Source organism: Tamandua tetradactyla, chromosome 10 (genome assembly GCF_023851605.1).
Source record: "Tamandua tetradactyla isolate mTamTet1 chromosome 10, mTamTet1.pri, whole genome shotgun sequence".
Taxonomy (NCBI): Eukaryota; Metazoa; Chordata; class Mammalia; order Pilosa; family Myrmecophagidae; genus Tamandua; species Tamandua tetradactyla.
The window spans coordinates 74863053-74877898 of record NC_135336.1 but is presented as its reverse complement, the minus strand read 5'-3'; the positions used below and the strand labels follow the sequence as shown (position 1 = coordinate 74877898).

The following is a 14846-nucleotide window of genomic DNA, read 5'->3' as shown; positions in this document are numbered from 1 at the left end:
TGAAGAACAAGGCAGAATTCTAGCAGATTCCAAATTGGAAGAAGGAGACTTTCTGCTATGAGACTAGTGATATCTACTTGGAAATGATTATTAGAAAAGGATGTGAAATCATGACAATAGAAGGAGATATCACATTTCAGCACACTTGAAAATCCTTGCCTAGTAAAGCGGAAATTTGACTCTGTCAAATTCAGGGATATTTTGTACTCATGCTTTATGTTCCTTTTTTAAATTTGAGGAGGGAATTAAACATCATTCTTAGTTTGAAAATATATAATGCTGCAAGTCTTATTGGGAGTAAAATGTTCTGTATTAACAAGTTTAACAATACTGAGTGATTCTGGAAATCTTTTATTTTCAAAATCTATGTAGCATTAGACAAGATTGATCACATTACTATTAATGAAAAAAATTCTCTTCTGATTTGTGTGGTATTATCTTTGTTCTTTGGCCATCTTTGAATTAATTTTGTCTTTATTCATTCCTTTTGCTGTGACTTTTTCTTCTCCCTACAATTTCCCATGTTTTGTATGCTCATAGCACCCACCCCATGCAAATTTGTTTTACTTCTTTGCTTGTTTTTCAAGATTGTATCATCTTTTATTGCTTGAAAATGACTCAGTTCTACAGCTCTGCTCCCTAACTTTGCTTCAAAGCTACACATTTTCAACTGTCTGCTAGACATCATTATTTGCATGCTCTAAAGTCTTCTTAAACTAAAAATTTCTTAAACCAACTTTATCACCTTCCTCCACAAAACAACTCATTACTCCTAAATTTCAATTTCTGCCAAATATAGAGCATTTCTCCCATTGACTAAGCCTAAAAAATATTCAGCTGTGTTGGAATTCTTCATCTCTGTTTAATATATCTTCTTCCCCCTTTTATCTTCTTAATTCTGCCAGTCTTTGCTTTAATTCACATCCTCAGTACTCCTGCCCTATTTTAGTTAAGTACCATTGTAAGATCTGTCCTTTTTGAAACACTATAGCCTTTGGTTTACAAATATTTGATGGTGTGCGTGTTGTTATGTATTGTAGTTACTTGCATACTTGATTTACTTACATCAAGAATTGTGAATTCCTGCTTTTTATGCCTGGTCACATAGTGTAGTGTCTTAAGCATAGCAGACACTCAATAGATATCTGCTAAATTAATTATTCTGCAAATTAATTCTTTATTATAGGAGCAGTAAAAATAATAAAACATAAAAGCCGTGCCTGGGTTCAATTCCCAGTGCCTGCCCATGCAAAAAACAAACAAACAAAGAAACAAAAAAGCAATCCCTAAACTCATTCATTAAAACAAAGCATCAAAAGATAACAAATATTATCTTACTGATTTGATTTGGGAGAGAGCCTTGGCTGGCCAATGTAAGCTCAAATTTACATTGAATTTTAAAAGAATTATTTGTCTTACAGTGTGACAAATCTTGTCTCACAAGACTGACTTTAATAATTTAAATGCTTCTTGGAGTTTAAACTTGAAAGCTAGATATATGTGGGTGGAAATGGATAATTCTGACTTGAGTTTATAGAATTAAGAAACAACCCAGCTGAGTAAGCTTTTGTGGCTGTGATTCACTTAAAATGCAAAGGTTAGACAATTGTATAACTGATGCTAAAATGAGACAGAAACCAATTTTAAGTATAGGAGAGGGATTTAGACTACTAAATAGCACCTTGCTTAAGCTGTCAGAAATAATTTTACTTTTCTTCTGAACAAGAATTGAAAACAGCATTAGCTTTAAAGCAACCAATAAAACTAATACAATAACCAAATATCTTTATGCTTCATCTAAATGAAAATCACATGACAAAACCGAGATGGAAAAAATGTCTGGAAAGTTCCTCAGGTATTACAATATTGGAGTCAGCTTTTGCATCTGGCAATACCTTACTGTCAGCACCAATCTTCCCCAGTACTGATCATCTGGAGTCAGGGAGTTCCAGCACCATCAGGGCCAGAGTTATCCAATTTCAGAGTCAATTCTGGACTAAGCTGGCAGAACAGTCATAGCCCCACAATCATCCATACTGACAATTACTTAAACCCAGTCTCTTGTGACATCTCCTTAATTGTTATCCCTCTTCATTCTTCGATTTCCTTCCTATCCAGCTTAGATTCCATGTATTTATTTTTTTAAAGAAATCGTTTTCTGTCTCTGTGCTACATGGAGATTGAGAGACAAATTAACTTCGAATTTAAGTTAGAGAAAAACAAGCAGCTAGAGAAAAAAAGGAAAGTTAGATATGTTTTTTCACAAATAATATATCTGCTACAATTTTCATACCTTTCTAAAAATAGGCAACATTGCCTTGCTCTTCGTTTATCACATTTCTGTGGCAAAACACACACTGTATCAACCTAAATATTTGCTTTCTCTAAGTGCATAGACAAATGAACCTCTGGAGAAAATGAACCTCAGCAGACCGCTTCTAACATAAGGATCTTGCTAGGACCCTGGACACTACCCAGGGAGTTTTTTACACTTTACTGATCAACTTTCCCTGACTCTTTGCAGAAACTATTTCAAAATTTTTGCACTTCCTTCATTCTCCTGAATGTAACTGTTACATTCTTCATAGGATACATAGAAATCACTAGACGAATTTTCTCAACTTTTCAACACCAAATCTATGCACTTACCCATACATTGAGGCCATTGCATTCTCTTTCCAGTCCTTCCTTATAAAAGATGAACTGGGCTTCTTATAAAAGATGAGAAGACCCAGTTCTCCACCTCTCTGCTCCCAATCATATTCCCTCTACCCTTCTTAGTAAACTTATTTAGCTTTTCTTTCCCAGATATTCAATCTCGGTCTTTCCCAAATACATGTAAATATTGTTTCTCATCTTAAAATAGCAATAACAAAATCTAAAAACAATATGGACTCCATTTTCCTTTCTAACAATAGACCTACTTCTATGTTATTCCTTGAAGCCAAATATTTTGAGAACTGATATTTATTGTCTTGCATTCCTCACCACCTACACATTCTTAACCCACTTCAATTTGGCACCTGCTCCCCTTTATTCCTGTTAGAACCCTCACACTTAAAATGATCAATGACTTTCATGTTGCTGAATTCAGTGATCATTTTTCAATGATCTCACTTGAACTTTTTAGTAGTATTTGACATTTTGACATTCGTGCTCACTCCCTCCCAATATTGTACTTCATTATTTACTTTACTATATTTTAGTGCAAATATAATATATAGGAGGGGAGTAAAACTATCAGAGTATCCAATGATATTAACTGGAAAGTAAATGTCACCTGTCCAGTTTCACTCCAAGAATAGCTTCATTTATTTCTGTTTTCAGATCTCTTAGTGGTTACCAAATAATTTTAATAGTACACATTCTTCTGCTTATTGACTTATTAACTTTAAACAATTGATTTCATGGCATGAAAGGTGAGAAATTTATCTCACTTATAACTGCTTTCCTTCCCTTACTTAATTTTTATTGAATATATTTTTATCAGGATTTTGAATGGGAGCTTCTGCTTTCACCCAGTTTGGAATTGACCCAAGATGTAGAACTTGCTCTAAGGAAGAGCCATGAGGTGAAGGTAAACATTTTGAATTCTATATGAGTTTTGATTTAGGCCATTTTATAGTTTTCCTACTTGAAAATCCTTCATTACAAAAGTCGGACTTGTTTTTAAAACTGAAAGTTACCAGAAAGCTAAAGGATCTACCCACATGTTAGTAATGAAGGCAGAGGGAGATCTGACAGAACATATTTAAAGGAAGTTTTTACAGAAAAATGAAAACATTTCTGTTTATATCCAAGTACTTCATACCCTTAATTTCCAATTTTTGTTGTATTTGGCTTTTCTGTTGATAAAATTTTTAGCTTTAAATGCTAAATATAAATCCTTGGTTGTTTTTTCCATTATCTTTAAATAGTTTCCTCATGATTCTCCTCTAAGTAGTATGAAGAAATTGGCCGTACACCTTCTTATACCCTTCTCGCCAGGCTTCCCCTTCTAATTTCTCTCAACTGAAACTTTACTTGCCAGTATAAAGTTTACATCATATTATGCAAATATAATTTTGGGCACTGTAGCTATACAGTGTTTTTAAATGCTGGAAACAAGAGCATAATACTTTTAAAGGTGAGTATTATTTACTGTAGACTCAAGTATACATTTGACTTCACAGCAAATATATATATGCCTACACCACTAAAAGTGTTCTCCACTAAGTAGACCATTGCAAACATCAAGATTAAATGAAAAGAAAGAGCAAAAATTGAGGAATTAACATTCACTTTGAAGAACTAGAGAAAGAACATAGCAAACTAACCCCAAAGCAAGTGAAAGGAAAGAAATAATGAAGATTACAGCAGAAATAAACGAAATTGAGACTATGAAAACAATCAAGAAAATTAACAAAACCGGAAGTTGGTTCTATGAGAATATCAATAAAATTGATAGACCCTTAACAAGGTCGACAAAATGAAGAAGAGAGAGGATGTAAATAAATAAAATCAGAAATAGAAGAGGAGACATAACTACTGACCCTGCAGAAACAAATGAGGTAAAAAAAAGGATACTACGAACAACCTTATGCTAATATACTACACAACATAGATGAAGTGGACAACTTCCTAGAAAGACATGAACAACCAACATTGACTTGAGAAGAAATAGACAACCTCAACAACCAGTCACAAGTAAAGAAGCTGAATCAGTCATTAAGAAGCTTCCACAAAAGACAAGTCCAGGACAAGATGGCTTCACATATGAATTCTACCAAACATTCAAGAAAGAATTGGTACCAATCCTGCTCAAACTCTTCAAAAAATTGAAGAGGAGGGAAGGCTACCTAACTCATTCTATGAAGTCAACATCACCCTCATACCAAAACTAGACAAAGATACTACAAAAAAAGAAAATTATTGAGCAATCTCTCTAATGAATATATATGCAAAAATCCTCAACAAAATTCTTGCAAATCGAATCCAGCAGCATGTTAAAAGATATATGCACCACGACCAAGTGGGATTCATCCCAGGTATGCAGGATGGTTCAATATAAGAAAATCAATTAATGTAATACACCATATCAACAAATCAAAGCAGAGAAACCACATAATCATCTCAATTGATGCAGAAAAGGCATTTGAAAAAATTCAACATCCTTTCTTGTTGAAAACACTTCAAAGGATAGGAATAGAAGGAAACTTCCCCAACATGATAAAGGGAATAAATGAAAAACCCACAGCTAACATCATCCTCAATGGGGAAAAACTGAAAGCTTTCCCCCTAAGATCAGGAACAAGACAAAGATGTCCACTATCACCATTGTTGTTCCACATTGTGTTGGAAGTTCTAGCCAGAGCAATTAGACAAGAAAAAGAAATACAAGGTATCAAAATTGTAAGGGAAGAAGTAAAACTCTTATTGTTTGCAGATGATATTATACTATAAGTCAAGAACCTCAAAAAATCCACAGTAAAACTACTAGAGCTAATAAATGAGTACAGCAAAGTGTCAGGTTACAAGATCAATACTCAAAAATCTGTAGTGCTTCTATACACTAGTAATGAGCAATCTGAGGGGAATATTAAGAAAAAAATTCCATTTACAACTACAACCAAAAGAATAAAATATTTAGGAATAAATTTAACTAAGGATTAAAAAGACCTATGCAAAGAAAACTACAAGAAATTACTAAAAGAAATCACAAAAGACCTAAATCAATAGAAGAGCATATCATGTTCACGATTGGAAGATTAAATATAGTTAAGATTTCAATTCTACCTAAATTGATTTATAGATTCAATGCAATACCAATTAAAATCCCAAAAACTTACTTTGTGAAGTAAATGGACTCAAATAGAGTGTTCAAATATAGACCCTCTCTTCTATGGACAATTGATCTTTGATAAAGCAGTCAAGCTTACTCAGTCTCTTCAATTGTTGGTGCTTGGAGAACTGGATATTCACATGTAAAATAATGGAAGAGGATCCATATCTCACACCCTATGCAAAAATTAACTCAAAATGGATCTAAACATTAGATCTAAGACCATAAAACTTTTAGAAGAAAATGTAGGGAAATAGCTTATAAAGCTTGTAATAGGAGTTGATTTCCTAGATCTTACACCCAAAGCATGAGCATTGAAGAAAGAAATAGATAAATGGGAACTCCTCAAAATTAAACACTTTTGTGCATCAAAGAACTTTGTCAAGAAAGTAAAAAGATAGCCTACACAGTGGGGGACAATATTTGGAAACAACCTATCAGATAAGTGTCTAGTATCCAGAATATGTAAAGAGATTGTTCAACTCAACAGCAAAAAGACAAACAGCCCAATTACAAAATGAGCAAAAGACATAACAGACACTTCCCAGAAGAGAAAATACAAATGGCTAAATGGCACATGAAAAGATGCTCAACTTCACTTGCTACCAGGAAAATGCAAATCAAAATCACAATGAGATATCATCTCACACCCATCAGAATGACAATTATTAATAAAACAGAAAAGGACCAAAAAAAAAAAAAAAAAGATTAAATGAGTTGTCTTTCCATCAATGGTCCAAAATAAAGTTTTTTTAATTTACTTCATATTAGTACCAGGAGTTGTAGAGTTCATCTGGAATTTCTGACAGCCTTCTTCATTGTTCGTATTATTACATAATTAAGATCTTTTAGACTCTTAATCATACAATCTGTTATGATTCCAATTTAATTCTTTGCCTTGAAAGCACTATTCTTGGAGTCTTCCTATATAATCTTATAATTTATACCCATTGTTTTCAAGCTCATTTCATAGCCATAATAATGCATCTTCTTTTTACTGAACTTCTATGTTGCTTACTATTTTTTGACCCTTTAACTTTTTGACATGCAACATGTATTACTTCAATGAGTAGTTAAAGAACAGATTTCAAAGTTTGCTATGGATTACCATTCCACTGTTTCAGATTTTTCCTTTTAGTTGCCCCAGAACAATAGAGGCCAGAAGAGATATCAATACAGTTATTCAGCAGACTTGTTTGTTAAATCCTATTGTATATAACTATGCTGGCTTTAAATGAAGTGGATGCAGCACTCCATTTCTGGGTCTTAGGTGTCACACATTTATTCAAAGTTCCAGGGAAATAACAGGTAATACACATATAGCTCAGTGTGTTAGAATCTAGAAATACATTTACAGTTTCAGACTAAGTGTGGCTGCTATAAGGGCTTACAATTTGGCCTACAGTCTTCTTATAAGTATTTTCTGAGAGAGACTTTAGCATATTAGCCCCTTTGTTTCTGGCTTATTTTGCATAACACATTGTCTCTAAGGTTTATTCAGTTCATTACATGCCTCTTAACATCTTTCCTTTTTGTAGCCACACCATATTCCATCATATAGATATATCACAGTTTGCCATTCTGCTTCTGAGTCATTGTAAACTTTGGCTTCCTCCATCTATTGGGCATCATGGATAATGTACAAAATAAATAAACGATGTCTTACAGTATCCTCACTTGGTTGTGGAATCAGCAGCACTCTCAATTTTAGACAATTTTCAGTGGTCCATAGAGATAAAGAACGGACAATCACAGCCTCACCAAAATCAAAATTACCCCTTATCGCTTGTCCCTTTCCAAAATTAGTTGCCCTTTGTAGTGCTGTGGTACTATTGATGCCTTCCTGTTAATATTGGCCATAGCATGCAATTTTAGCTTCCCCCCTAGACTCCTCTATTATTGACTCTTTGTCCAATATCAAATCTTTGAAATAGTTCATGCAAGAACTTATTTATAATTGTAGATTAAATCGGTGGGATACATGGCCCTATACATTTCCTTTCAATAGTCACTATCAATCTGGTAATGTTACCTATAACCCCACTAATTTGTTACCCTCACTTCTGTCCATTCGCTTGAATTCAAGTTTAACCTCATTGGATAGGCTTTTCCTCTTCTCTGTGTACCTCTAGGTCTGAAATATTCTACAGTGTAACCTCTGAGATTGCCTTTACCAGAGTCATAATAATGAAATCATACAGTATCTGCCCTTCTGTGACTGATTTATTTCATTCAGCATTATGTCCTCAAGGTTCATCCATGTTGTTATGTACTTTGGGACCTCATTTAATTTTACTGCTGCAAAGCATTCCATTGTATGTATATGCCTCAGTTTGTTTATCCACTCATCTGTTGATGGGCACTGTTGGATTGTTTCCATCTTTTGGCAATTGTGAATAATGCTGCTATGACATCATTATGCAAATGTCTATTTATGTCACTGCTTTCAGTTCTTCTGGGTCTATATGAAGTATGGGTATTGCCAGGTCATAGGCAATATTTAGTTTTCTGAGAAATCATCATGCATTTTACATTCCTATCAATGGCGAATAACTGTACCAATTTCTCCACATCCTCTCCAACATTTGTAGTTTTCTGTTTGTTTAATAGCAGCCATTCTTATAGGTGTAAGGAGATAGCTCATTGTCATCTTACTTTTCATTTCCCTTATCATTAATTAAAATGAGCATCTCTTCATATGCTTTTCAGTCATTTATATTTGCTCTTCAGAAAAGTATCTATTTATATCCTCTGACCATTTTATAATTGGGTTCTTCTTTTGCTGTTTAGCTGTATAATTTCCGTTGCGATCAGAGAAATTGTTTTGTAGAATTTCAATCTTATTAAATTTATAAGTCTCATTTTCTGTCTCAGAATATGATCTATCCTGGAGAATATTCCATGTGTACTAAAGAAGCAGATATATCCTGGTGTTTTGGGGTGCAATGATCTATATATGTCATTAGGTCTAATCCATTTTTCATATTGTTTAAGTTCTCTATTTCCTTTTGGAGCCTCTCTCTGGTTTTATCCATAGTGGAGAGTGGCGTTTTGAAGTTTCCCATCATTATTGCTGAAACAGCTATAGCTCTCTTCAGTTTTGCCAATGATTGCCTCACTTACTTTGGAGCTCTTTGATTGGGAGCATAAACATTTATGATTGTTATTTCCTCTTGGTGAATTGTCCCTTTTATTAATATGTAGTATTCTTCTTTGTCTCTTATGACATCTTTACATTTATAGTCTATTTTATCTGGTATTAATATAGCTACTCCTGCTTTCTTTTGGTTACAGCTTGCATAGAACATCTTTTCCCATCCTTTCATTTTCAATCTATTTGTGTCCTTGGATCTAAGATGTGTCTCTGTAAACAGCATATAAATAGATTATATTTTAAAATCTATTTTGCCAAACTATCTTTTAATTGGTGAGTTTAATTCATTAATGTTCAAAGTTATTACTGTAAATGCACTTCTTGATTCTACCATCTTACCCTTTAGTTTTTATTGGTCATATCTATATGTTCTTTTCCCTCTCTCTTATTTCCTTTAAATTACCCTTACTGGTACTCTACAATTTTGTACCCTCCTTCAGACCTCCCTTTCCTTTTTTTTTTTTTTCTTTCAGGTCACAAGACTCCTTTTAGTATTAATTGTAGGAAGGTCTCTTGTTGATTAGTTCTCTCAGTCTTTGTTTGTCCTTGAAGATTTTAATCTCTCCCTCAATTTGAAGGATGACTTGTTTGAAAAAAGAATTCTTAGCTGGAAGTCTTTCTCATTCTGGATCTCTAATACATCAGACCACTGTCTTCCTGCCTCTCTAGTGCCTGTTGAGTGATACAAAGTCAGTCTTGTGTGTTTTCCCTTGTATGTAGTAGATTGGTTTTCTTGTGTTGCTTTCAGGACTTTCTGCTACTCTTCAACATTTGACAGTTTGATTAGTACATGTCTTGGAGTGTGCCTACTTGGATTTATTCTATTTGGGGTTCATTAGGTATATTTGATTGCATAGTTATGTCTTTTATAAGGATTGGGAAGTTTTCCCTGATTTTGTCTTCAACTAAACTTTCCAGCCCTTTACTCTTCTCTTCTCCTTTTACAACACTGTTGGTTCTTATATTTGTGCACCTTCTCTTGTTCATCATCCCCCTAAGAGCCAATTCCATTTTTCCAGATTTTTTTGCCATTTGTTCTTTTGGGCACTCTAGTTCAATTGTTCTGTCTTCTAGCTCAGTTATTCTTCCTTCTGCTTTAAATTTGTCATCGCATTGTTTCTAGTAAATTTCTAATTTGGTCTACTATGTCTTTCATCTCTGTGAGAGCTGCTATTTTTCTTTTCATCTTGAATTCATCTTTAGGCTCTTCTAGCATCTTCCTGATAGTCTTTATTTCTTTATAAATATTCTTGAATAGTTGTTCCATATTTGGTGTCCCCTCCAGTGTTTTGATTTTGTTGTTTGACTGGTCCATTTCTGCCTTGATCTTCACATGCTTTGTGATTTTCTTTCATGTTTGGGCCATTTGATTATCTTAATTAAGTTGGTTTGCAAGTTAATTTCCTTCACTTGCCTAAAGTATTGAAGGCTGCCTTTTGCACTTGGTTTGTCAGTATAATTCCTCACCAAACCAAGACCCAGATCTCATGTAGGGGTTACAATTCTACTTAAGAGTCTATTAAAAGTGAGGCAGGGGTACAAGGGTAGTTCAGTGTCAGAATGCCTGACCACTATGAGGGAGATCTGGCCTCGATTCCAAGCACATGCAGAACAACCACAAAATAATAAAAAATATATATAAAAACACACCTAAGCAATAGTAGGCCCTGAAGTCAGAAGGAGACACCCCAAGATATATTGAGAATGAACTCAGACTGGTGCCTACTGAGTGAGAAAAAATAAAAATAAGAAATAAAAATAAATATCAATAAAATTTAAATATATAAACTATGCATACATAAAAATAAAGCAAATGATACTAATAATTTAAAAATAGAAAAAAAATATATATTATAAACAACCTAGGCAGATAGGGAGTTTGCCAGTCTGCACTTACCACTTCTTCCCAGCAGGTGGCAATCCTGATGCACTCCTTTCCTTCATGCCCAACCTTCCCTGACTGCAGTGGCTGGCTGGGAGGATGGTGTGCATGACAGGGTATGGCCAGTCCCAGTTTAGGGAGAGGGGCACCAATTGTAGTGCTAGGGGGAGCAGCTGACTGCAGTGCCTGGCTCCTGTGGTGGATCTGCCATTCACTGCATCTGACCAGATGGCTACTTCCAGTGCCTGCTTTTGCAACTGCTCCCTGCATCTGGGAGTGTAGTTTTTTGGAGTGGATGGCTAGGCAGATCTCTGGGCTCTCCATGGGTACTGCCAGCTGTGAGCCATGTGGGGAGGTTTTCCCATGCAGCAGCTGGGAAAGGCTGGAGCAGAAGGATGGTCAGTTCCTTCAGATCCAAAGCTCCCCACATGCTGCCACCCACTCCAGGTGGGGGTCATGGCTGATCAGACTCATTCTGCTCTCCCCATCCCTACCTCCCCACCTCTCTCTTCCCTATGAATTATTGAAGACCCTCTTCAATCATTCACATCTTGGAGCTGCAATTCCTGTCATTTTTTTCCCCATTCCATATCTTTTTCTATGGAGCAGGAGTGAATATAGACTACCCTACTCTAGCATCTTCTAGAAGACATCATTTTGACATTTTTGTATTTACTTTACCAGAGATCAACCTCAAATAATTTTCAGGAAATGAGCAAACAATTAAATTTAGGATCTTCTATTTATGTTCAGTAATCTGAAACATAATGAAAATATGTGTAAGTTTTTGTTCCTGTTTGAAAATTCTGCCTGCTCAGCACTTGTCTTTCTTCATCTTTCAGAAATGTTTTTCTATATTTCCTTGTATCTTCTTTCCATTGTTTTCTCTTTTATCTATTCTGTTATCTTATTAGATGGATATTGGATGTCCAGGATTACTTCTATATGACTTTTCTTTTTTTTAATACAGAAATTGTGTGTTTTCATAACAGCCATGCACAAAATGCGAAGCGCTCATACCCCACCACACCACGAAAACACCGCATTACTGTGGAACATCCACTACAATTGATGACAGCACATTTTCATAATTATGCTATTAACTAAAGTACATGGTTCAAATTAGGGTTCACTGCTTTTGTAGTGTAGTTCCATGGACTTTTCTTTATTCTGGCACTATTTATACAGTCTAAAATTATCCCTCTTTAATCAGTTCCAAGTACATACATCAGTGCTATTAATTACACTCACGATGTTTTGCTCCCATTACCACCATCTATTACGAAAACACAGTTCCAAAGAAGAAACTTGTACATTTTAAGTCTTAGCTTCCCATTCCCTATCCCCACCCAGTTCCCTGGTAACCTATTTTTAGATTTTGAATCTATGTGTTTACTTGTTCTAATTGGGTTACATCAATGAGATTGTACAATATTTGTCCTTTTGTGTCTGACACATATGGGTGAAAACTCACCATGATGTCTTCCAGGTTCATCGATGTTGTCACATATATCAGAACGTTATTCTTTTTTGGGGGGGGTGCGTGCTCTGGGAATCAAACTCAGGTCTCTTGCATGGCAAGTGAGCATACTACCACTGAATCACTCATGCATCCAGAACATCATTCATTCTTATGGCTGAGTAAGATTCCATTGTATGTATATACCACAGCTTGTTTAGCCACTCATCTGTTGATGGACATTTGGCCTGTTTCCATATCTTGGCAATTGTAAATAATGTTACAATAAACATTGGTGTGCAGATATCTGTTCAAGTTCCTGCTTTGAATTCTTTTGGGTATATACTCAGTTGTGGGATTGCTGGCTCATATGGAAGTTCTATACTTAGCTTTTTTGAGGAACCTCCAAACTGTTTTCCACAGTAGCTGCACCATTTTACCTTGCCACCAGCAATGAATGAGTGTTCCTATTTCTCTGCATCCTCTCCTACACCTAGCATTTTCCATTTAAAAAAAAAGCAGCCATTCCCAGTGCCTGCCCATACAAAAACAAACAAACAAAAAACAAATAACAGCTATTCTAATGGATGTGAAGTGGTATCTTATTGTGATTTTGATTTGCATTTCCCTGTTAGCCAGTGGTGATGATCATCTTTTCTTGTGCTTTCTGGCCATTAGTAGATCTTCTTTGGAGGGATGTGTGTACAAGTATTTTGTCCTTTTTAAATTGAATTGTCTGTCTTATTGTTAGGTTGAAGGATTTCTTTATATATTCAGGATATTAATCCTTTATCAGATATGTGGTTTCCAAATATTTTTTCCTATTGTATAGGTTTTCATTTTATTTTGATGATAAAGGCCTTTGAGGCTCAAAGTTTTTAATTTTGATTTAAAAAATACCTATTTTAATTGTGTTGCTTGGGCTTTGGGCATAAAGTCAAAACAACTGTTGTCTGACATAAGGCCTTGAAAATACTTCACTATGTTTTCTTCTAGGAGTTCAATAGTTTTCTAGCTCCTATGTTAAGGTCTTTGACTCATTTTGAGTTGATTTTTGTATTTAAAGTGAGGTGGGGCCTTTTTTTTTCAAATGATAGATCCAGTTTTCTCTGAACCACTGGTTGAAGAAACTATTCTTTCCCAATTGAATGTTCTTCATGACTTTGTTAAAAACTGGCCAGTCATAAATGTGAGAGTTGATTTTTGAGCTCTCAAGTCAATTCCATTGATCTATATGTCTGTTTTGTGTTTGTATTATGTGGTTTCAATTTCTATGGTTTTATAATACATTTTAAGATCAGGAAGCATGCATTCTACAACTTCTTTATTCTTTTTAAGAGGCTTTGTGTTTTTGGAACCCCTTCCATATGAATTTGATGATTGTTGTTTCCATTTCTGCAAAGAAGAATGGTGAATTTTGATTAAGATTGCATTGAATCCATAAATTGCTTTGGATAGTATTGATACATTAAGGATATTTAGTCTTCCAATCTGTGGAACACAGATAGTCCTTTAATGTATTTAGGTCTTCTTTAATTCCTTTTAGCAATGTATTGTAGTTGACTGTGTATGTCTTTTACATATTTGGTTACATTTATTCCTAGATATTTGATTCTTTTAGTTGCTATTGTGAATAGAATTTTCTTGTTTTTTTTCTTCAGGTTGCTTTTTTTTGTGTATTGAAACACTACTGATTTTTGGGTGTTGATCCCACCACTTTGCTGAATTCATTTATTAGCTGTAGGAGCTTGCTGTGGATTTTTCAGGATTTACTGTATATAAGATCACATCATCTCTAAATGGGAAAAATTTTCCCTCTTTCTTTGCAATTCAATACCTTTTATTTCTTTCCTTATCTAATTGCTCTGGCAAGAACTTCCAGTTCAATGTTGAATAACAGTGGGAACAGTGGGTATTCTTATTTTCTTCCTGACCTTAGAAGGAAAACTTTCAATCTTTCACCATTTTGTAGGATATTAACTGTGAGCTTTTCAGATAGACCTTTCATCATGTTGAAGAAATTTCCTTCTGTTCCTAGTATTCTGTTTGTATCAAAGAAAGGGTGCTGGATTTTGTCAAATGCCTTCTCTGCATCAATTGAGATGATTACACAGGCTTTCCCTTCATTCTTTTAATGTGATGAATTAACATTTATCGATTTTCTGATTTTGAACCAACTATGCATAACAGGGATAAATCTCACTTGATCATGGTGTATAATGTTTTAAATATGCTGTTGCATATGGTTTGCTAGCATTTTGTTGAGGACTTTTGCATCTATACTTAGGAGAAATATTGGTTGTAGTTTTCTTTTGATATGTCTATCCAATTTTGCTTTGAGAGTGATGTTGCCTGGTAAGGTGATTTAGGCAGTGATCAATCCCCTTCAATCTTTTGGAAGAGTTTGAGCAGAATTGGAGTTACGTCTTCTTGGAATATTTGGTGAAATACCTCTGTGTAGCCATCTGGTCCTGGGCATTTCTTTGTTGAGAAGCTTTTTGATTACTGGTTCAATCTCTTTACTAATAAT

The 14846-nt window shown here is 34.7% G+C and overlaps 1 pseudogene; it reads right to left on the bottom strand.

Annotated features, from left to right (window-relative positions):
* Positions 1–11181, bottom strand: part of LOC143647701 (ubiquitin-associated domain-containing protein 1-like) — a 146191-nt pseudogene extending 135010 nt beyond the window's left edge.
* Positions 11182–14846: the final 3665 nt, after the last annotated feature.